This window comes from Taudactylus pleione, unplaced genomic scaffold (genome assembly GCF_031769625.1).
Source record: "Taudactylus pleione unplaced genomic scaffold, aTauple2 ptg000174l, whole genome shotgun sequence".
Lineage (NCBI taxonomy): Eukaryota > Metazoa > Chordata > Amphibia > Anura > Myobatrachidae > Taudactylus > Taudactylus pleione.
Genome location: NW_028284576.1, coordinates 6,279,864 through 6,301,657, shown reverse-complemented (window position 1 = coordinate 6,301,657; position 21,794 = coordinate 6,279,864). Strand labels below are relative to the sequence as shown.

At 35.7% G+C, this 21,794-nt stretch overlaps 5 non-coding genes across 5 annotated transcripts; all 5 read left to right on the top strand.

Moving 5' to 3' along the window:
• Positions 1-1,062: 1,062 nt before the first annotated feature.
• Positions 1,063-1,135, top strand: TRNAA-AGC (transfer RNA alanine (anticodon AGC)). The gene has a single exon. It is a non-coding gene; the product is annotated as a tRNA-Ala (tRNA).
• Positions 1,136-9,117: 7,982 nt separating this feature from the next.
• TRNAA-AGC (transfer RNA alanine (anticodon AGC)) lies at positions 9,118-9,190 on the top strand. The gene has a single exon. It is a non-coding gene; the product is annotated as a tRNA-Ala (tRNA).
• A 4,758-nt stretch (positions 9,191-13,948) lies between these two features.
• On the top strand, positions 13,949-14,021 carry TRNAA-AGC (transfer RNA alanine (anticodon AGC)). Its single transcript has one exon. It is a non-coding gene; the product is annotated as a tRNA-Ala (tRNA).
• Positions 14,022-15,559: 1,538 nt separating this feature from the next.
• On the top strand, positions 15,560-15,632 carry TRNAA-AGC (transfer RNA alanine (anticodon AGC)). Its single transcript has one exon. It is a non-coding gene; the product is annotated as a tRNA-Ala (tRNA).
• A 1,540-nt stretch (positions 15,633-17,172) lies between these two features.
• On the top strand, positions 17,173-17,245 carry TRNAA-AGC (transfer RNA alanine (anticodon AGC)). Its single transcript has one exon. It is a non-coding gene; the product is annotated as a tRNA-Ala (tRNA).
• The last annotated feature ends 4,549 nt before the right edge of the window (positions 17,246-21,794 follow it).

The window sequence follows — 21,794 nt, the reverse complement described above, 5'->3', positions numbered from 1 at the left end:
TTCTTAGGACTGATCACTTGTTTTCAATTTGTAAAGTTCTTTCTAGTATTATCTAACACTAGCTGGAAAGCCATGGATGTAGAGTTAGTAAAGTCATAGCTGTTAATTTCCATGTAAGTTTGTGTATTGAGGTAAAATGTAAACAAATGGCAGGTAAATTTTGTCAAATATAGAATCCTCCTGCCACAGAATAACAAATACTAAACACATCCCTGGGTGGGCTTGAAACACCAAACTTTTGGTTAACAACTGAACGTGTTAAGCAATTGCGCCACAGAGACACGTGAAAGTGCTTTCTAATGGATATTATCAGTAAGGGAAGATGAACCAGCAGAACTGAACTTAAACTGCTTAAAAGTTTCTAACTTGGATCATTTCTTACAAATGGACACTATAATATGAACTTGTGCAAAGTAAGAAATAACAGGATTATACCCTGTGAATTGAGAATTTTGTCAGGGTGTGAAAATATCTTAGTCATAATGGGGGTGAATCAATCCAGTTATAAAAGGTTTGAAATAGGGGGATTTCAGTTAGTCCAAGGATCCAAGAATATGAGAACTTAATTGCAGTGTTATGAAAAATTCTAGTTATGTATTCACAATGATAGATGTGCCAAATTGTATTTATAATAAAGATAGAGAATGGTGGAACTGAGTTTTTTCAATATAAAGCTATATGGCATTTGGTAGCACTCAAAATATGCGTTATAAATTTGTGGGTATACTTAGGAATGTCAGAAATATAATGAGATAAAAGGGAATATGACAGGGAGTTGGGCATTAAAATTTCTATGAGAAGGAAAGTAAGACAATGTATCTCTGTTCACAATGGAAGTAAGTTGGTTTAGTGCCACCAGATGTGGGACAGTTTCCTCAGCCCCACAAAGTCACCAACACAATGGTGATAAAGAAGGAAACATTTTATGAAATCATTAAGGTACTAAATACCAATGATAATGGGATTTCACTAAACTTGAGGCTAATGGATGTTTTTGAGATGTTATTTCTAAATGTAATCAAGTCCTCCTGGTGTAAGTGGTGTAAATGTTTTAACATCTAAGGGGAATTAGCTCAAATGGTAGAGCGCTCGCTTAGCATGCGAGAGGTAGCGGGATCGATGCCCGCATTCTCCAGATAACATTTTGGAACCAAAATTTGCTGCAATATATCAAGTGAAGAATAATATTCCTGACGAAAATTCTTCACTGTTTATATTTTCTTCTGATGCCCCAGAGGAATGCTGAGTTACATATAGTTATCTTGAAAATTACATGGAAACAATTTGGGGTTGATTCAAAGAGCTGATACACCACATTTCCTGTGAGTAACTGACTATAAGCCACACTTATGGTAGCTCCAAACTTGCAGCAATTTGTTGTAGCCCCATAATGCTGCATAAAAAAGTGATATCGGGTTGCTAGGGGTCCAATTTGAACTGCTGTAACTGGTGTTACTATACTGTTGCAAGGTTAACTTACCCCCTTTGTAAATAATTGAATCAACTTCTCAGAATTAACCCAGTGGATCCCAGTATCTGGTATATATTAATACATTTTTCTTATTCTTCAGGCTAAAAGTCACCGTGAATTTTTAGCTTATTCTCTATATCTTCTTAGGACTGATCACTTGTTTTCAATTTGTAAAGTTCTTTCTAGTATTATCTAACACTAGCTGGAAAGCCATGGATGTAGAGTTAGTAAAGTCATAGCTGTTAATTTCCATGTAAGTTTGTGTATTGAGGTAAAATGTAAACAAATGGCTGGTAAATTTTGTCAAATATAGAATCCTCCTGCCACAGAATAACAAATACTAAACACATTCCTGGGTGGATTTGAACCACCAACCTTTCAGTTAACAGAAAAACACGCTAACCAATTGCACCACAGAGACACGTGAAGGTGCTTACTAATGGATAGTATCAGTAAGGGAAGATGAACCAGCAGAATTGAAATTAAACTGCTTAAAAGTTTCTAACTTGGATCATTTCTTACAAATGGACACTATAATATGAACTTGTGCAAAGTAAGAAATAACAGGATTATACCCTGTGAATTGAGAATTTTGTCAGGGTGTGAAAATATCTAAGTCATGATGGGGGCGAATCAATCCAGTTATAAAAGGGTTGAAATAGGGTATTTCAGTTAGTCCAAGGATCCAAGAATATGAGAACTTAATTGCAGTGTTATGAAAAATTCTAGTTATGTATTCACAATGATAGATGTGCCAAATTGTATTTATAATAAAGATAGAGAATGGTGGAACTGAGTTTTTTCAATATAAAGCTATATGGCATTTGGTAGCACTCAAAATATGAGTTATAAATTTGTGGGTATACTTAGGAATGTCAGAAATATAATGAGATAAAAGGGAATATGACAGGGAGTTGGGCATTAAAATTCCTATGAGAAGGAAAGTAAGACAATGTATCTCTGTTCACAATGGAAGTAAGTTGGGACAGTGCCACCAGATGTGGGACAGTTTCCTCAGCCCCACAAAGTCTCCAACACAATGGTGATAAAGAAGGAAACATTTTATGAAATCATTAAGGTACTAAATACCAATGATAATGGGATTTCACTAAACTTGAGGCTAATGGATGTTTTTGAGATGTTATTTCTAAATGTAATCCAGTCCTCCTGGTGTAAGTGGTGTAAATGGCTTTAACATCTAAGGGGAATTTGCTCAAATGGTAGAGTGCTCGCTTAGCATGCGAGAGGTAGCGGGAACGATGCCCGCATTCTCCAGATAACATTTTGGAACCAAAATTTGCTGCAATATATCAAGTGAAGAATAACATTCCTGACCAAAATTCTTCACTGTTTTTATTTTCTTCTGATGCCCCAGAGGAATGCTGAGTTACATATAGTTATCTTGAAAATTACATGGAAACAATTTGGGGTTGATTCAAAGAGCTGATACACCACATTTCCTGTGAGTAACTGACTATAAGCCACACTTATGGTAGCTCCAAACTTGCAGCAATTTGTTGTAGCCCCATAATGCTGCATAAAAAAGTGATATCGGGTTGCTAGGGGTCCAATTTGAACTGCTGTAACTGGTGTTACTATACTGTTGCAAGGTTTACTTACCCCCTTTGTAAATAATTGAATCAACTTCTCAGAATTAACCCAGTGGATCCCAGTATCTGGTATATATTAATAAATTTTTCTTATTCTTCAGGCTAGAAGTCACTGTGAATTTTTAGCTTATTCTCTATATCTTCTTAGGACTGATCACTTGTTTTCAATTTGTAAAGTTCTTTCTAGTATTATCTAACTAGCTGGAAAGCCATGGATGTAGATTTAGTAAAGTCATAGCTGTTAATTTCCATGTAAGTTTGTGTATTGAGGTAAAATGTAAACAAATGGCTGGTAAATTTTGTCAAATATAGAATCCTCCTGCCACAGAATAACAAATACTAAACACGTTCCTGGGTGGGCTTGAACCACCAAACTTTTGGTTAACAACTGAACGCATTAAGCAATTGCGCCACAAAGACACGTGAAAATGCTTTCTAATGGATATTATCAGTAAGGGAAGATGAACCAGCAGAACTGAACTTAAACTGCTTAAAAGTTTCTAACTTGGATCATTTCTTACAAATGGACACTATAATACGAACTTGTGCAAAGTAAGAAATAACAGGATTATACCCTGTGATTTGAGAATTTTGTCAGGGAGTGAAAATATCTTAGTCATGATGGGGGCGAATCAATCCAGTTATAAAATGGTTGAAATAGGGGGATTTCAGTTAGTCCAAGGATCCAAGAATATGAGAACTTATTTGCAGTGTTATGAAAAATTCTGGTGATGTATTCACAATGATAGATGTGCCAAATTGTATTTATAATAAAGATAGAGAATGGTGGAACTGAGTTTTTTCAATATACAGCTATATGGCATTTGGTAGCACTCAAAATATGAGTTATAAATTTGTGGGTATACTTAGGAATGTCAGAAATATAATGAGATAAAAGGGAAAATGACAGGGAGTTGGGCATTAAAATTCCTATGAGAAGGAAAGTAAGACAATGTATCTCTGTTCACAATGGAAGTAAGTTGGGACAGTGCCACCAGATGTGGGACAGTTTCCTCAGCCCCACAAAGTCTCCAACACAATGGTGATAAAGAAGGAAACATTTTATGAAATCATTAAGGTACTAAATACCAATGATAATGGGATTTCACTAAACTTGAGGCTAATGGATGTTTTTGAGATGTTATTTCTAAATGTAATCCAGTCCTCCTGGTGTAAGTGGTGTAAATGGCTTTAACATCTAAGGGGAATTTGCTCAAATGGTAGAGTGCTCGCTTAGCATGCGAGAGGTAGTGGGAACGATGCCCGCATTCTCCAGATAACATTTTGGAACCAAAATTTGCTGCAATATATCAAGTGAAGAATAACATTCCTGACCAAAATTCTTCACTGTTTTTATTTTCTTCTGATGCCCCAGAGGAATGCTGAGTTACATATAGTTATCTTGAAAATTACATGGAAACAATTTGGGGTTGATTCAAAGAGCTGATACACCACATTTCCTGTGAGTAACTGACTATAAGCCACACTTATGGTAGCTCCAAACTTGCAGCAATTTGTTGTAGCCCCATAATGCTGCATAAAAAAGTGATATCGGGTTGCTAGGGGTCCAATTTGAACTGCTGTAACTGGTGTTACTATACTGTTGCAAGGTTAACTTACCCCCTTTGTAAATAATTGAATCAACTTCTCAGAATTAACCCAGTGGATCCCAGTATCTGGTATATATTAATACATTTTTCTTATTCTTCAGGCTAAAAGTCACCGTGAATTTTTAGCTTATTCTCTATATCTTCTTAGGACTGATCACTTGTTTTCAATTTGTAAAGTTCTTTCTAGTATTATCTAACACTAGCTGGAAAGCCATGGATGTAGAGTTAGTAAAGTCATAGCTGTTAATTTCCATGTAAGTTTGTGTATTGAGGTAAAATGTAAACAAATGGCTGGTAAATTTTGTCGAATATAGAATCCTCCTGCCACAGAATAACAAATACTAAACACATTCCTGGGTGGATTTGAACCACCAACCTTTCAGTTAACAGAAAAACACACTAACCAATTGCACCACAGAGACACGTGAAGGTGATTACTAATGGATAGTATCAGTAAGGGAAGATGAACCAGCAGAACTGAAATTAAACTGCTTAAAAGTTTCTAACTTGGATCATTTCTTACAAATGGACACTATAATATGAACTTGTGCAAAGTAAGAAATAACAGGATTATACCCTGTGAATTGAGAATTTTGTCAGGGTGTGAAAATATCTAAGTCATGATGGGGGCGAATCAATCCAGTTATAAAAGGGTTGAAATAGGGGGATTTCAGTTAGTCCAAGGATCCAAGAATATGAGAACTTATTTGCAGTGTTATGAAAAATTCTAGTTATGTATTCACAATGATAGATGTGCCAAATTGTATTTATAATAAAGATAGAGAATGGTGGAACTGAGTTTTTTCAATATAAAGCTATATGGCATTTGGTAGCACTCAAAATATGAGTTATAAATTTGTGGGTATACTTAGGAATGTCAGAAATATAATGAGATAAAAGGGAATATGACAGGGAGTTGGGCATTAAAATTCCTATGAGAAGGAAAGTAAGACAATGTATCTCTGTTCACAATGGAAGTAAGTTGGGACAGTGCCACCAGATGTGGGACAGTTTCCTCAGCCCCACAAAGTCTCCAACACAATGGTGATAAAGAAGGAAACATTTTATGAAATCATTAAGGTACTAAATACCAATGATAATGGGATTTCACTAAACTTGAGGCTAATGGATGTTTTTGAGATGTTATTTCTAAATGTAATCCAGTCCTCCTGGTGTAAGTGGTGTAAATGGCTTTAACATCTAAGGCTAATTTGCTCAAATGGTAGAGTGCTCGCTTAGCATGCGAGAGGTAGCGGGAACGATGCCCGCATTCTCCAGATAACATTTTGGAACCAAAATTTGCTGCAATATATCAAGTGAAGAATAACATTCCTGACCAAAATTCTTCACTGTTTTTATTTTCTTCTGATGCCCCAGAGGAATGCTGAGTTACATATAGTTATCTTGAAAATTACATGGAAACAATTTGGGGTTGATTCAAAGAGCTGATACACCACATTTCCTGTGAGTAACTGACTATATGCCACACTTATGGTAGCTCCAAACTTGCAGCAATTTGTTGTAGCCCCATAATGCTGCATAAAAAAGTGATATCGGGTTGCTAGGGGTCCAATTTGAACTGCTGTAACTGGTGTTACTATACTGTTGCAAGGTTTACTTACCCCCTTTGTAAATAATTGAATCAACTTCTCAGAATTAACCCAGTGGATCCCAGTATCTGGTATATATTAATACATTTTTCTTATTCTTCTGGCTAAAAGTCACTGTGAATTTTTAGCTTATTCTCTATCTCTTCTTAGGACTGATCACTTGTTTTCAATATGTAAAGTTCTTTCTAGTATTATCTAACACTAGCTGGAAAGCCATGGATGTAGAGTTAGTAAAGTCATAGCGGTTAATTTCCATGTAAGTTTGAGTATTGAGGTAAAATGAAGACAAATGGCTGGTAAATTTTGTCAAATATAGAATCCTCCTGCCACAGAATAACAAATACTAAACACATTCCTGGGTAAGCTTGAACCACTGAACTTTTGGTTAACAACTGAACGCGTTAAACAATTGCGCCACAAAGACACATGAATGTCCTTCCCAATGGATATTATCATTAAGGGAAGATGAACCAGCAGAACTGAACTTAAACTGCTTAAAAGTTTCTAACTTGGATCATTTCTTACAAATGGACACTATAATATGAACTTGTGCAAAGTAAGAAATAACAGGATTATACCCTGTGAATTGAGAATTTTGTCAGGGTGTGAAAATATCTTAGTCATGATGGGGGTGAATCAATCCAGTTATAAAAGGGTTGAAATAGGGGGATTTCAGTTAGTCCAAGGATCCAAGAAAATGAGAACTTATTTGCAGTGTTATGAAAAATTCTATTTATGTATTCACAATGATAGATGTGCCAAATTGTATTTATAATAAAGATAGAGAATGGTGAAACTGAGTTTTTTCAATATAAAGCTATATGGCATTTTGTAGCACTCAAAATATGCGTTATAAATTTGTGGGTATACTTAGGAATGTCAGAAATATAATGAGATAAAAGGGAATATGACAGGGAGTTGGGCATTAAAATTCCTATGAGAAGGAAAGTAAGACAATGTATCTCTGTTCAAAATGGAAGTAAGTTGGGACAGTGCCACCAGATGTGGGACAGTTTCCTCAGCCCCACAAAGTCTCCAACACAATGGTGATAAAGAAGGAAACATTTTATGAAATCATTAAGGTACTAAATACCAATGATAATGGGATTTCACTAAACTTGAGGCTAATGGATGTTTTTGAGATGTTATTTCTAAATGTAATCCAGTCCTCCTGGTGTAAGTGGTGTAAAAGGTTTTAACATCTAAGGGGAATTAGCTCAAATGGTAGAGCGCTTGCTTAGCATGCGAGAGGTAGCGGGATCAATGCCGCATTCTCCAGATAACATTTTGGAACCAAAATTTGCTGCAATATATCAAGTGAAGAATAACATTCCTGACGAAAATTCTTCACTGTTTATATTTTCTTCTGATGCCCCAGAGGAATGCTGAGTTACATATAGTTATCTTGAAAATTACATGGAAACAATTTGGGGTTGATTCAAAGAGCTGATACACCACATTTCCTGTGAATAACTGACAATAAGCCACACTTATGGTAGTTCCAAACTTGCAGCAATTTGTTGTAGCCCCATAATGCTGCATAAAAATGTGATATCGGGTTGCTAGGGGTCCAATTTGAACTGCTGTAACTGGTGTTACTATACTGTTGCAAGGTTAACTTTCCCCCTTTGTTAATAAATGAATCAACTTCTCAGAATTAACCCAGTGGATCCCAGTATCTGGTATATATTAATAAATTTTTTTTATTCTTCTGGCTAAAAGTCACTGTGAATTTTTAGCTTATTCTCTATATCTTCTTAGGACTGATCACTTGTTTTCAATTTGTAAAGTTCTTTCTAGTATTATCTAACACTAGCTGGAAAGCCATGGATGTAGAGTTAGTAAAGTCATAGCTGTTAATTTCCATGTAAGTTTGTGTATTGAGGTAAAATGTAAACAAATGGCAGGTAAATTTTGTCAAATTTAGAATCCTCCTGCCACAGAATAACAAATACTAAACACATCCCTGGGTGGGCTTGAAACACCAAACTTTTGGTTAACAACTGAACGTGTTAAGCAATTGCGCCACAGAGACACGTGAAAGTGCTTTCTAATGGATATTATCAGTAAGGGAAGATGAACCAGCAGAACTGAACTTAAACTGCTTAAAAGTTTCTAACTTGGATCATTTCTTACAAATGGACACTATAATATGAACTTGTGCAAAGTAAGAAATAACAGGATTATACCCTGTGAATTGAGAATTTTGTCAGGGTGTGAAAATATCTTAGTCATAATGGGGGTGAATCAATCCAGTTATAAAAGGTTTGAAATAGGGGGATTTCAGTTAGTCCAAGGATCCAAGAATATGAGAACTTAATTGCAGTGTTATGAAAAATTCTAGTTATGTATTCACAATGATAGATGTGCCAAATTGTATTTATAATAAAGATAGAGAATGGTGGAACTGAGTTTTTTCAATATAAAGCTATATGGCATTTGGTAGCACTCAAAATATGCGTTATAAATTTGTGGGTATACTTAGGAATGTCAGAAATATAATGAGATAAAAGGGAATATGACAGGGAGTTGGGCATTAAAATTTCTATGAGAAGGAAAGTAAGACAATGTATCTCTGTTCACAATGGAAGTAAGTTGGTTTAGTGCCACCAGATGTGGGACAGTTTCCTCAGCCCCACAAAGTCACCAACACAATGGTGATAAAGAAGGAAACATTTTATGAAATCATTAAGGTACTAAATACCAATGATAATGGGATTTCACTAAACTTGAGGCTAATGGATGTTTTTGAGATGTTATTTCTAAATGTAATCAAGTCCTCCTGGTGTAAGTGGTGTAAATGTTTTAACATCTAAGGGGAATTAGCTCAAATGGTAGAGCGCTCGCTTAGCATGCGAGAGGTAGCGGGATCGATGCCCGCATTCTCCAGATAACATTTTGGAACCAAAATTTGCTGCAATATATCAAGTGAAGAATAATATTCCTGACGAAAATTCTTCACTGTTTATATTTTCTTCTGATGCCCCAGAGGAATGCTGAGTTACATATAGTTATCTTGAAAATTACATGGAAACAATTTGGGGTTGATTCAAAGAGCTGATACACCACATTTCCTGTGAGTAACTGACTATAAGCCACACTTATGGTAGCTCCAAACTTGCAGCAATTTGTTGTAGCCCCATAATGCTGCATAAAAAAGTGATATCGGGTTGCTAGGGGTCCAATTTGAACTGCTGTAACTGGTGTTACTATACTGTTGCAAGGTTAACTTACCCCCTTTGTAAATAATTGAATCAACTTCTCAGAATTAACCCAGTGGATCCCAGTATCTGGTATATATTAATACATTTTTCTTATTCTTCAGGCTAAAAGTCACCGTGAATTTTTAGCTTATTCTCTATATCTTCTTAGGACTGATCACTTGTTTTCAATTTGTAAAGTTCTTTCTAGTATTATCTAACACTAGCTGGAAAGCCATGGATGTAGAGTTAGTAAAGTCATAGCTGTTAATTTCCATGTAAGTTTGTGTATTGAGGTAAAATGTAAACAAATGGCTGGTAAATTTTGTCAAATATAGAATCCTCCTGCCACAGAATAACAAATACTAAACACATTCCTGGGTGGATTTGAACCACCAACCTTTCAGTTAACAGAAAAACACGCTAACCAATTGCACCACAGAGACACGTGAAGGTGCTTACTAATGGATAGTATCAGTAAGGGAAGATGAACCAGCAGAATTGAAATTAAACTGCTTAAAAGTTTCTAACTTGGATCATTTCTTACAAATGGACACTATAATATGAACTTGTGCAAAGTAAGAAATAACAGGATTATACCCTGTGAATTGAGAATTTTGTCAGGGTGTGAAAATATCTAAGTCATGATGGGGGCGAATCAATCCAGTTATAAAAGGGTTGAAATAGGGTATTTCAGTTAGTCCAAGGATCCAAGAATATGAGAACTTAATTGCAGTGTTATGAAAAATTCTAGTTATGTATTCACAATGATAGATGTGCCAAATTGTATTTATAATAAAGATAGAGAATGGTGGAACTGAGTTTTTTCAATATAAAGCTATATGGCATTTGGTAGCACTCAAAATATGAGTTATAAATTTGTGGGTATACTTAGGAATGTCAGAAATATAATGAGATAAAAGGGAATATGACAGGGAGTTGGGCATTAAAATTCCTATGAGAAGGAAAGTAAGACAATGTATCTCTGTTCACAATGGAAGTAAGTTGGGACAGTGCCACCAGATGTGGGACAGTTTCCTCAGCCCCACAAAGTCTCCAACACAATGGTGATAAAGAAGGAAACATTTTATGAAATCATTAAGGTACTAAATACCAATGATAATGGGATTTCACTAAACTTGAGGCTAATGGATGTTTTTGAGATGTTATTTCTAAATGTAATCCAGTCCTCCTGGTGTAAGTGGTGTAAATGGCTTTAACATCTAAGGGGAATTTGCTCAAATGGTAGAGTGCTCGCTTAGCATGCGAGAGGTAGCGGGAACGATGCCCGCATTCTCCAGATAACATTTTGGAACCAAAATTTGCTGCAATATATCAAGTGAAGAATAACATTCCTGACCAAAATTCTTCACTGTTTTTATTTTCTTCTGATGCCCCAGAGGAATGCTGAGTTACATATAGTTATCTTGAAAATTACATGGAAACAATTTGGGGTTGATTCAAAGAGCTGATACACCACATTTCCTGTGAGTAACTGACTATAAGCCACACTTATGGTAGCTCCAAACTTGCAGCAATTTGTTGTAGCCCCATAATGCTGCATAAAAAAGTGATATCGGGTTGCTAGGGGTCCAATTTGAACTGCTGTAACTGGTGTTACTATACTGTTGCAAGGTTTACTTACCCCCTTTGTAAATAATTGAATCAACTTCTCAGAATTAACCCAGTGGATCCCAGTATCTGGTATATATTAATAAATTTTTCTTATTCTTCAGGCTAGAAGTCACTGTGAATTTTTAGCTTATTCTCTATATCTTCTTAGGACTGATCACTTGTTTTCAATTTGTAAAGTTCTTTCTAGTATTATCTAACTAGCTGGAAAGCCATGGATGTAGATTTAGTAAAGTCATAGCTGTTAATTTCCATGTAAGTTTGTGTATTGAGGTAAAATGTAAACAAATGGCTGGTAAATTTTGTCAAATATAGAATCCTCCTGCCACAGAATAACAAATACTAAACACGTTCCTGGGTGGGCTTGAACCACCAAACTTTTGGTTAACAACTGAACGCATTAAGCAATTGCGCCACAAAGACACGTGAAAATGCTTTCTAATGGATATTATCAGTAAGGGAAGATGAACCAGCAGAACTGAACTTAAACTGCTTAAAAGTTTCTAACTTGGATCATTTCTTACAAATGGACACTATAATACGAACTTGTGCAAAGTAAGAAATAACAGGATTATACCCTGTGATTTGAGAATTTTGTCAGGGAGTGAAAATATCTTAGTCATGATGGGGGCGAATCAATCCAGTTATAAAATGGTTGAAATAGGGGGATTTCAGTTAGTCCAAGGATCCAAGAATATGAGAACTTATTTGCAGTGTTATGAAAAATTCTGGTGATGTATTCACAATGATAGATGTGCCAAATTGTATTTATAATAAAGATAGAGAATGGTGGAACTGAGTTTTTTCAATATACAGCTATATGGCATTTGGTAGCACTCAAAATATGAGTTATAAATTTGTGGGTATACTTAGGAATGTCAGAAATATAATGAGATAAAAGGGAAAATGACAGGGAGTTGGGCATTAAAATTCCTATGAGAAGGAAAGTAAGACAATGTATCTCTGTTCACAATGGAAGTAAGTTGGGACAGTGCCACCAGATGTGGGACAGTTTCCTCAGCCCCACAAAGTCTCCAACACAATGGTGATAAAGAAGGAAACATTTTATGAAATCATTAAGGTACTAAATACCAATGATAATGGGATTTCACTAAACTTGAGGCTAATGGATGTTTTTGAGATGTTATTTCTAAATGTAATCCAGTCCTCCTGGTGTAAGTGGTGTAAATGGCTTTAACATCTAAGGGGAATTTGCTCAAATGGTAGAGTGCTCGCTTAGCATGCGAGAGGTAGTGGGAACGATGCCCGCATTCTCCAGATAACATTTTGGAACCAAAATTTGCTGCAATATATCAAGTGAAGAATAACATTCCTGACCAAAATTCTTCACTGTTTTTATTTTCTTCTGATGCCCCAGAGGAATGCTGAGTTACATATAGTTATCTTGAAAATTACATGGAAACAATTTGGGGTTGATTCAAAGAGCTGATACACCACATTTCCTGTGAGTAACTGACTATAAGCCACACTTATGGTAGCTCCAAACTTGCAGCAATTTGTTGTAGCCCCATAATGCTGCATAAAAAAGTGATATCGGGTTGCTAGGGGTCCAATTTGAACTGCTGTAACTGGTGTTACTATACTGTTGCAAGGTTTACTTACCCCCTTTGTAAATAATTGAATCAACTTCTCAGAATTAACCCAGTGGATCCCAGTATCTGGTATATATTAATAAATTTTTCTTATTCTTCAGGCTAGAAGTCACTGTGAATTTTTAGCTTATTCTCTATATCTTCTTAGGACTGATCACTTGTTTTCAATTTGTAAAGTTCTTTCTAGTATTATCTAACTAGCTGGAAAGCCATGGATGTAGAGTTAGTAAAGTCATAGCTGTTAATTTCCATATAAGTTTGTGTATTGAGGTAAAATGTAAACAAATGGCTGGTAAATTTTGTCAAATATAGAATCCTCCTGCCACAGATTAACAAATACTAAACACGTTCCTGGGTGGGCTTGAACCACCAAACTTTTGGTTAACAACTGAACGCGTTAAGCAATTGCGCCACAAAGACACGTGAAAGTGCTTTCTAATGGATATTATCAGTAAGGGAAGATGAACCAGCAGAACTGAACTTAAACTGCTTAAAAGTTTCTAACTTGGATCATTTCTTACAAATGGACACTATAATATGAACTTGTGCAAAGTAAGAAATAACAGGATTATACCCTGTGATTTGAGAATTTTGTCAGGGAGTGAAAATATCTTAGTCATGATGGGGGCGAATCAATCCAGTTATAAAAGGGTTGAAATAGGGGGATTTCAGTTAGTCCAAGGATCCAAGAATATGAGAACTTATTTGCAGTGTTATGAAAAATTCAAGTTATGTATTCACAATGATAGATATGCCAAATTGTATTTATAATAAAGATAGAGAATGGTGGAACTGAGTTTTTTCAATATAAAGCTATATGGCAATTTGTAGTACTCAAAATATGCGTGATAAATTTGTGGGTATACTTATGAATGTCAGAAATATAATGAGATAAAAGGGAATATGACAGGGAGTTGGGCATTAAAATTCCTATGAGAAGGAAAGTAAGACAATGTATCTCTGTTCACAATGGAAGTAAGTTGTGACAGTGCCACCAGATGTGGGACAGTTTCCTCAGCCCCACAAAGTCTCCAACACAATGGTGGTAAAGAAGGAAACATTTTATGAAATCATTAAGGTACTAAATACCAACGATAATCGGATTTCACTAAACTTGAGGCTAATGGATGTTTTTGAGATGTTATCTCTAAATGTAATCCAGTCCTCCTGGTGTAAGTGGTGTAAATGGTTTTAACATCTAAGGGGAATTAGCTCAAATGGTAGAGCGCTCGCTTAGCATGCGAGAGGTAGCGGGATCGATGCCCGCATTCTCCAGATAACATTTTGGAACCAAAATTTGCTGCAATATATCATGTGAAGAATAACATTCCTGACCAAAATACTTCACTGTTTTTATTTTCTTCTGATGCCCCAGAGGAATGCTGAGATACATATAGTTATCTTGAAAATTACATGAAACAATTTGGGGTTGATTCAAAGAGCTGATACACCACATTTCCTGTGAGTAACTGACTATAAGCCACACTTATGGTAGCTCCAAACTTGCAGCAATTTGTTGTAGCCCCATAATGCTGCATAAAAAAGTGATATCTGGTTGCAAGGGTCCAATTTGAACTGCTGTAACTGGTGTTACTATACTGTTGCAAGGTTAACTTACCCCCTTTGTAAATAATTGAATCAACTTCTCAGAATTAACCCAGTGGATCCCAGTATCTGATATATATTAATACATTTTTCTTATTCTTCTGGCTAAAAGTCACCGTGAATTTTTAGCTTATTCTCTATATCTTCTTAGGACTGATCACTTGTTTTCAATTTGTAAAGTTCTTTCTAGTATTATCTAACACTAGCTGGAAAGCCATGGATGTAGAGTTAGTAAAGTCATAGCTGTTAATTTCCATGTAAGTTTGTGTATTGAGGTAAAATGTAGACAAATGGCAGGTAAATTTTGTCAAATATAGAATCCTCCTGCCACAGAATAACAATTACTAAACACGTTCCTGGGTGGGCTTAAACCACCAAACTTTTGGTTAACAACTGAACGTGTTAAGCAATTGCGCCACAGAGACACGTGAACGTGCTTTCTAATGGATATTATCAGTAAGGGAAGATGAACCAGGAGAACTGAACTTAAACTGCTTAAAAGTTTCTAACTTGGATCATTTCTTACAAATGGACACTATAATATGAACTTGTGCAAAGTAAGAAATAACAGGATTATACCCTGTGAATTGAGAATTTTGTCAGGGTGTGAAAATATCTTAGTCATGATGGGGGCGAATCAATCCAGTTATAAAAGGGTTGAAATAGGTGGGATTTCAGTTAGTCCAAGGATCCAAGAAAATGAGAACTTATTTGCAGTGTTATGAAAAATTCTAGTTATGTATTCACAATGATAGATGTGCCAAATTGTATTTATAATAAAGATAGAGAATGGTGAAACTGAGTTTTTTCAATATAAAGCTATATGGCATTTGGTAGCACTCAAAATATGCGTTATAAATTTGTGGGTATACTTAGGAATGTCAGAAATATAATGAGATAAAAGGGAATATGACAGGGAGTTGGGCATTAAAATTCCTATGAGAAGGAAAGTAAGACAATGTATCTCTGTTCAAAATGGAAGTAAGTTGGGACAGTGCCACCAGATGTGGGACAGTTTCCTCAGCCCCACAAAGTCTCCAACACAATGGTGATAAAGAAGGAAACATTTTATGAAATCATTAAGGTACTAAATACCAATGATAATGGGATTTCACTAAACTTGAGGCTAATGGATGTTTTTGAGATGTTATTTCTAAATGTAATCCAGTCCTCCTTTTGTAAGTGGTGTAAATGGTTTTAACATCTAAGGGGAATTAGCTCAAATGGTAGAGCGCTCGCTTAGCATGCGAGAGGTAGCGGGATCGATGCCCGCATTCTCCAGATAACATTTTGGAACCAAAATTTGCTGCAATATATCAAGTGAAGAATAACATTCCTGACGAAAATTCTTCACTGTTTATATTTTCTTCTGATGCCCCAGAGGAATGCTGAGTTACATATAGTTATCTTGAAAATTACATGGAAACAATTTGGGGTTGATTCAAAGAGCTGATACACCACATTTCCTGTGAGTAACTGACTATAAGCCAGACTTATGGTAGCTCCAAACTTGCAGCAATTTGTTGTAGCCCCATAATGCTGCATAAAAAAGTGATATCGGGTTGCTAGGGGTCCAATTTGAACTGCTGTAACTGGTGTTACTATACTGTTGCAAGGTTAACTTACCCCCTTTGTAAATAATTGAATCAACTTCTCAGAATTAACCCAGTGGATCCCAGTATCTGGTATATATTAATACATTTTTCTTATTCTTCAGGCTAAAAGTCACCGTGAATTTTTAGCTTATTCTCTATATCTTCTTAGGACTGATCACTTGTTTTCAATTTGTAAAGTTCTTTCTAGTATTATCTAACACTAGCTGGAAAGCCATGGATGTAGAGTTAGTAAAGTCATAGCTGTTAATTTCCATGTAAGTTTGTGTATTGAGGTAAAATGTAGACAAATGGCTGGTAAATTTTGTCAAATATAGAATCCTCCTGCCACAGAATAACAATTACTAAACACGTTCCTGGGTGGGCTTAAACCACCAAACCTTTGGTTAACAACTGAACGTGTTAAGCAATTGCGCCACAGAGACACGTGAACGTGCTTTCTAATGGATATTATCAGTAAGGGAAGATGAACCAGGAGAACTGAACTTAAACTGCTTAAAAGTTTCTAACTTGGATCATTTCTTACAAATGGACACTATAATATGAACTTGTGCAAAGTAAGAAATAACAGGATTATACCCTGTGAATTGAGAATTTTGTCAGGGTGTGAAAATATCTTAGTCATGATGGGGGCGAATCAATCCAGTTATAAAAGGGTTGAAATAGGTGGGATTTCAGTTAGTCCAAGGATCCAAGAAAATGAGAACTTATTTGCAGTGTTATGAAAAATTCTAGTTATGTATTCACAATGATAGATGTGCCAAATTGTATTTATAATAAAGATAGAGAATGGTGAAACTGAGTTTTTTCAATATAAAGCTATATGGCATTTGGTAGCACTCAAAATATGCGTTATAAATTTGTGGGTATACTTAGGAATGTCAGAAATATAATGAGATAAAAGGGAATATGACAGGGAGTTGGGCATTAAAATTCCTATGAGAAGGAAAGTAAGACAATGTATCTCTGTTCAAAATGGAAGTAAGTTGGGACAGTGCCACCAGATGTGGGACAGTTTCCTCAGCCCCACAAAGTCTCCAACACAATGGTGATAAAGAAGGAAACATTTTATGAAATCATTAAGGTACTAAATACCAATGATAATGGGATTTCACTAAACTTGAGGCTAATGGATGTTTTTGAGATGTTATTTCTAAATGTAATCCAGTCCTCCTTTTGTAAGTGGTGTAAATGGTTTTAACATCTAAGGGGAATTAGCTCAAATGGTAGAGCGCTCGCTTAGCATGCGAGAGGTAGCGGGATCGATGCCCGCATTCTCCAGATAACATTTTGGAACCAAAATTTGCTGCAATATATCAAGTGAAGAATAACATTCCTGACGAAAATTCTTCACTGTTTATATTTTCTTCTGATGCCCCAGAGGAATGCTGAGTTACATATAGTTATCTTGAAAATTACATGGAAACAATTTGGGGTTGATTCAAAGAGCTGATACACCACATTTCCTGTGAGTAACTGACTATAAGCCAGACTTATGGTAGCTCCAAACTTGCAGCAATTTGTTGTAGCCCCATAATGCTGCATAAAAAAGTGATATCGGGTTGCTAGGGGTCCAATTTGAACTGCTGTAACTGGTGTTACTATACTGTTGCAAGGTTAACTTACCCCCTTTGTAAATAATTGAATCAACTTCTCAGAATTAACCCAGTGGATCCCAGTATCTGGTATATATTAATACATTTTTCTTATTCTTCAGGCTAAAAGTCACCGTGAATTTTTAGCTTATTCTCTATATCTTCTTAGGACTGATCACTTGTTTTCAATTTGTAAAGTTCTTTCTAGTATTATCTAACACTAGCTGGAAAGCCATGGATGTAGAGTTAGTAAAGTCATAGCTGTTAATTTCCATGTAAGTTTGTGTATTGAGGTAAAATGTAGACAAATGGCTGGTAAATTTTGTCAAATATAGAATCCTCCTGCCACAGAATAACAATTACTAAACACGTTCCTGGGTGGGCTTGAACCACCGAACTTTGTAGAGTTAGTAAAGTAGAGTTAGTAAAGTCATAGCTGTTAATTTCCATGTAAGTTTGTGTATTGAGGTAAAATGTAGACAAATGGCTGGTAAATTTTGTCAAATATAGAATCCTCCTGCCACAGAATAACAATTACTAAACACTTTCCTGGGTGAGCTTGAACCACCGAACTTTTGGTTAACAACTGAACGCGCTAAGCAATTGCGCCACAAAGACACATGAGAGTGCTTTCTAATGGATATTATCAGTAAGGGAAGATGAACCAGCAGAACTGAACTTAAACTGCTTAAAAGTTTCTAACTTGGATCATTTCTTACAAATGGACACTATAATATGAACTTGTGCAAAGTAAGAAATAACAGGATTATACCCTGTGATTTGAGAATTTTGTCAGGGTGTGAAAATATCTTAGTCATGATGGGGGCGAATCAATCCAGTTATAAAAGGGTTGAAATAGGGGGATTTCAGTTAGTCCAAGGATCCAAGAATATGAGAACTTATTTGCAGTGTTATGAAAAATTCAAGTTATGTATTCACAATGATAGATGTGCCAAATTGTATTTATAATAAAGATAGAGAATGGTGGAACTGAGTTTTTTCAATATAAAGCTATATGGCATTTGGTAGCACTCAAAATATGCGTGATAAATTTGTGGGTATACTTAGGAATGTCAGAAATATAATGAGATAAAAGGGAATATGACAGGGAGTTGGGCATTAAAATTCCTATGAGAAGGAAAGTAAGACAATGTATCTCTGTTCACAATGGAAGTAAGTTATGACAGTGCCACCAGATGTGGGACAGTTTCCTCAGCCCCACAAAGTCTCCAACACAATGGTGGTAAAGAAGGAAACATTTTATGAAATCATTAAGGTACTAAATACCAACGATAATCGGATTTCACTAAACTTGAGGCTAATGGATGTTTTTGAGATGTTATCTCTAAATGTAATCCAGTCCTCCTGGTGTAAGTGGTGTAAATGGTTTTAACATCTAAGGGGAATTAGCTCAAATGGTAGAGCGCTGGCTTAGCATGCGAGAGGTAGCGGGATCGTTGCCTGCATTCTCCAGATAAGATTTTGGAACCAAAATTTGCTGCAATATATCATGTGAAGAATAACATTCCTGACCAAAATTCTTCACTGTTTTTATTTTCTTCTGATGCCCCAGAGGAATGCTGAGATACATATAGTTATCTTGAAAATTACATGGAAACAATTTGGGGTTGATTCAAAGAGCTGATACACCACATTTCCTGTGAGTAACTGACTATAAGCCACACTTATGGTAGCTCCAAACTTGCAGCAATTTGTTGTAGCCCCATAATGCTGCATAAAAAAGTGATATCGGGTTGCTAGGGGTCCAATTTGAACTGCTGTAACTGGTGTTACTATACTGTTGCAAGGTTTACTTACCCCCTTTGTAAATAATTGAATCAACTTCTCAGAATTAACCCAGTGGATCCCAGTATCTGGTATATATTAATAAATTTTTCTTATTCTTCAGGCTAGAAGTCACTGTGAATTTTTAGCTTATTCTCTATATCTTCTTAGGACTGATCACTTGTTTTCAATTTGTAAAGTTCTTTCTAGTATTATCTAACTAGCTGGAAAGCCATGGATGTAGATTTAGTAAAGTCATAGCTGTTAATTTCCATGTATTTTTGTGTATTGAGGTAAAATGTAAACAAATGGCTGGTAAATTTTGTCAAATATAGAATCCTCCTGCCACAGAATAACAAATACTAAACACGTTCCTGGGTGGGCTTGAACCACCAAACTTTTGGTTAACAACTGAACGCATTAAGCAATTGCGCCACAAAGACACGTGAAAATGCTTTCTAATGGATATTATCAGTAAGGGAAGATGAACCAGCAGAACTGAACTTAAACTGCTTAAAAGTTTCTAACTTGGATCATTTCTTACAAATGGACACTATAATACGAACTTGTGCAAAGTAAGAAATAACAGGATTATACCCTGTGATTTGAGAATTTTGTCAGGGAGTGAAAATATCTTAGTCATGATGGGGGCGAATCAATCCAGTTATAAAATGGTTGAAATAGGGGGATTTCAGTTAGTCCAAGGATCCAAGAATATGAGAACTTATTTGCAGTGTTATGAAAAATTCTAGTTATGTATTCACAATGATAGATGTGCCAAATTGTATTTATAATAAAGATAGAGAATGGTGGAACTGAGTTTTTTCAATATAAAGCTATATGGCATTTGGTAGCACTCAAAATATGAGTTATAAATTTGTGGGTATACTTAGGAATGTCAGAAATATAATGAGATAAAAGGGAAAATGACAGGGAGTTGGGCATTAAAATTCCTATGAGAAGGAAAGTAAGACAATGTATCTCTGTTCACAATGGAAGTAAGTTGGGACAGTGCCACCAGATGTGGGACAGTTTCCTCAGCCCCACAAAGTCTCCAACACAATGGTGATAAAGAAGGAAACATTTTATGAAATCATTAAGGTACTAAATACCAATGATAATGGGATTTCACTAAACTTGAGGCTAATGGATGTTTTTGAGATGTTATTTCTAAATGTAATCCAGTCCTCCTGGTGTAAGTGGTGTAAATGGCTTTAACATCTAAGGGGAATTTGCTCAAATGGTAGAGTGCTCGCTTAGCATGCGAGAGGTAGCGGGAACGATGCCCGCATTCTCCAGATAACATTTTGGAACCAAAATTTGCTGCAATATATCAAGTGAAGAATAACATTCCTGACCAAAATTCTTCACTGTTTTTATTTTCTTCTGATGCCCCAGAGGAATGCTGAGTTACATATAGTTATCTTGAAAATTACATGGAAACAATTTGGGGTTGATTCAAAGAGCTGATACACCACATTTCCTGTGAGTAACTGACTATAAGCCACACTTATGGTAGCTCCAAACTTGCAGCAATTTGTTGTAGCCCCATAATGCTGCATAAAAAAGTGATATCGGGTTGCTAGGGGTCCAATTTGAACTGCTGTAACTGGTGTTACTATACTGTTGCAAGGTTTACTTACCCCCTTTGTAAATAATTGAATCAACTTCTCAGAATTAACCCAGTGGATCCCAGTATCTGGTATATATTAATAAATTTTTCTTATTCTTCAGGCTAGAAGTCACTGTGAATTTTTAGCTTATTCTCTATATCTTCTTAGGACTGATCACTTGTTTTCAATTTGTAAAGTTCTTTCTAGTATTATCTAACTAGCTGGAAAGCCATGGATGTAGAGTTAGTAAAGTCATAGCTGTTAATTTCCATATAAGTTTGTGTATTGAGGTAAAATGTAAACAAATGGCTGGTAAATTTTGTCAAATATAGAATCCTCCTGCCACAGAATAACAAATACTAAACACGTTCCTGGGTGGGCTTGAACCACCAAACTTTTGGTTAACAACTGAACGCGTTAAGCAATTGCGCCACAAAGACACGTGAAAGTGCTTTCTAATGGATATTATCAGTAAGGGAAGATGAACCAGCAGAACTGAACTTAAACTGCTTAAAAGTTTCTAACTTGGATCATTTCTTACAAATGGACACTATAATATGAACTTGTGCAAAGTAAGAAATAACAGGATTATACCCTGTGATTTGAGAATTTTGTCAGGGAGTGAAAATATCTTAGTCATGATGGGGGCGAATCAATCCAGTTATAAAAGGGTTGAAATAGGGGGATTTCAGTTAGTCCAAGGATCCAAGAATATGAGAACTTATTTGCAGTGTTATGAAAAATTCAAGTTATGTATTCACAATGATAGATATGCCAAATTGTATTTATAATAAAGATAGAGAATGGTGGAACTGAGTTTTTTCAATATAAAGCTAT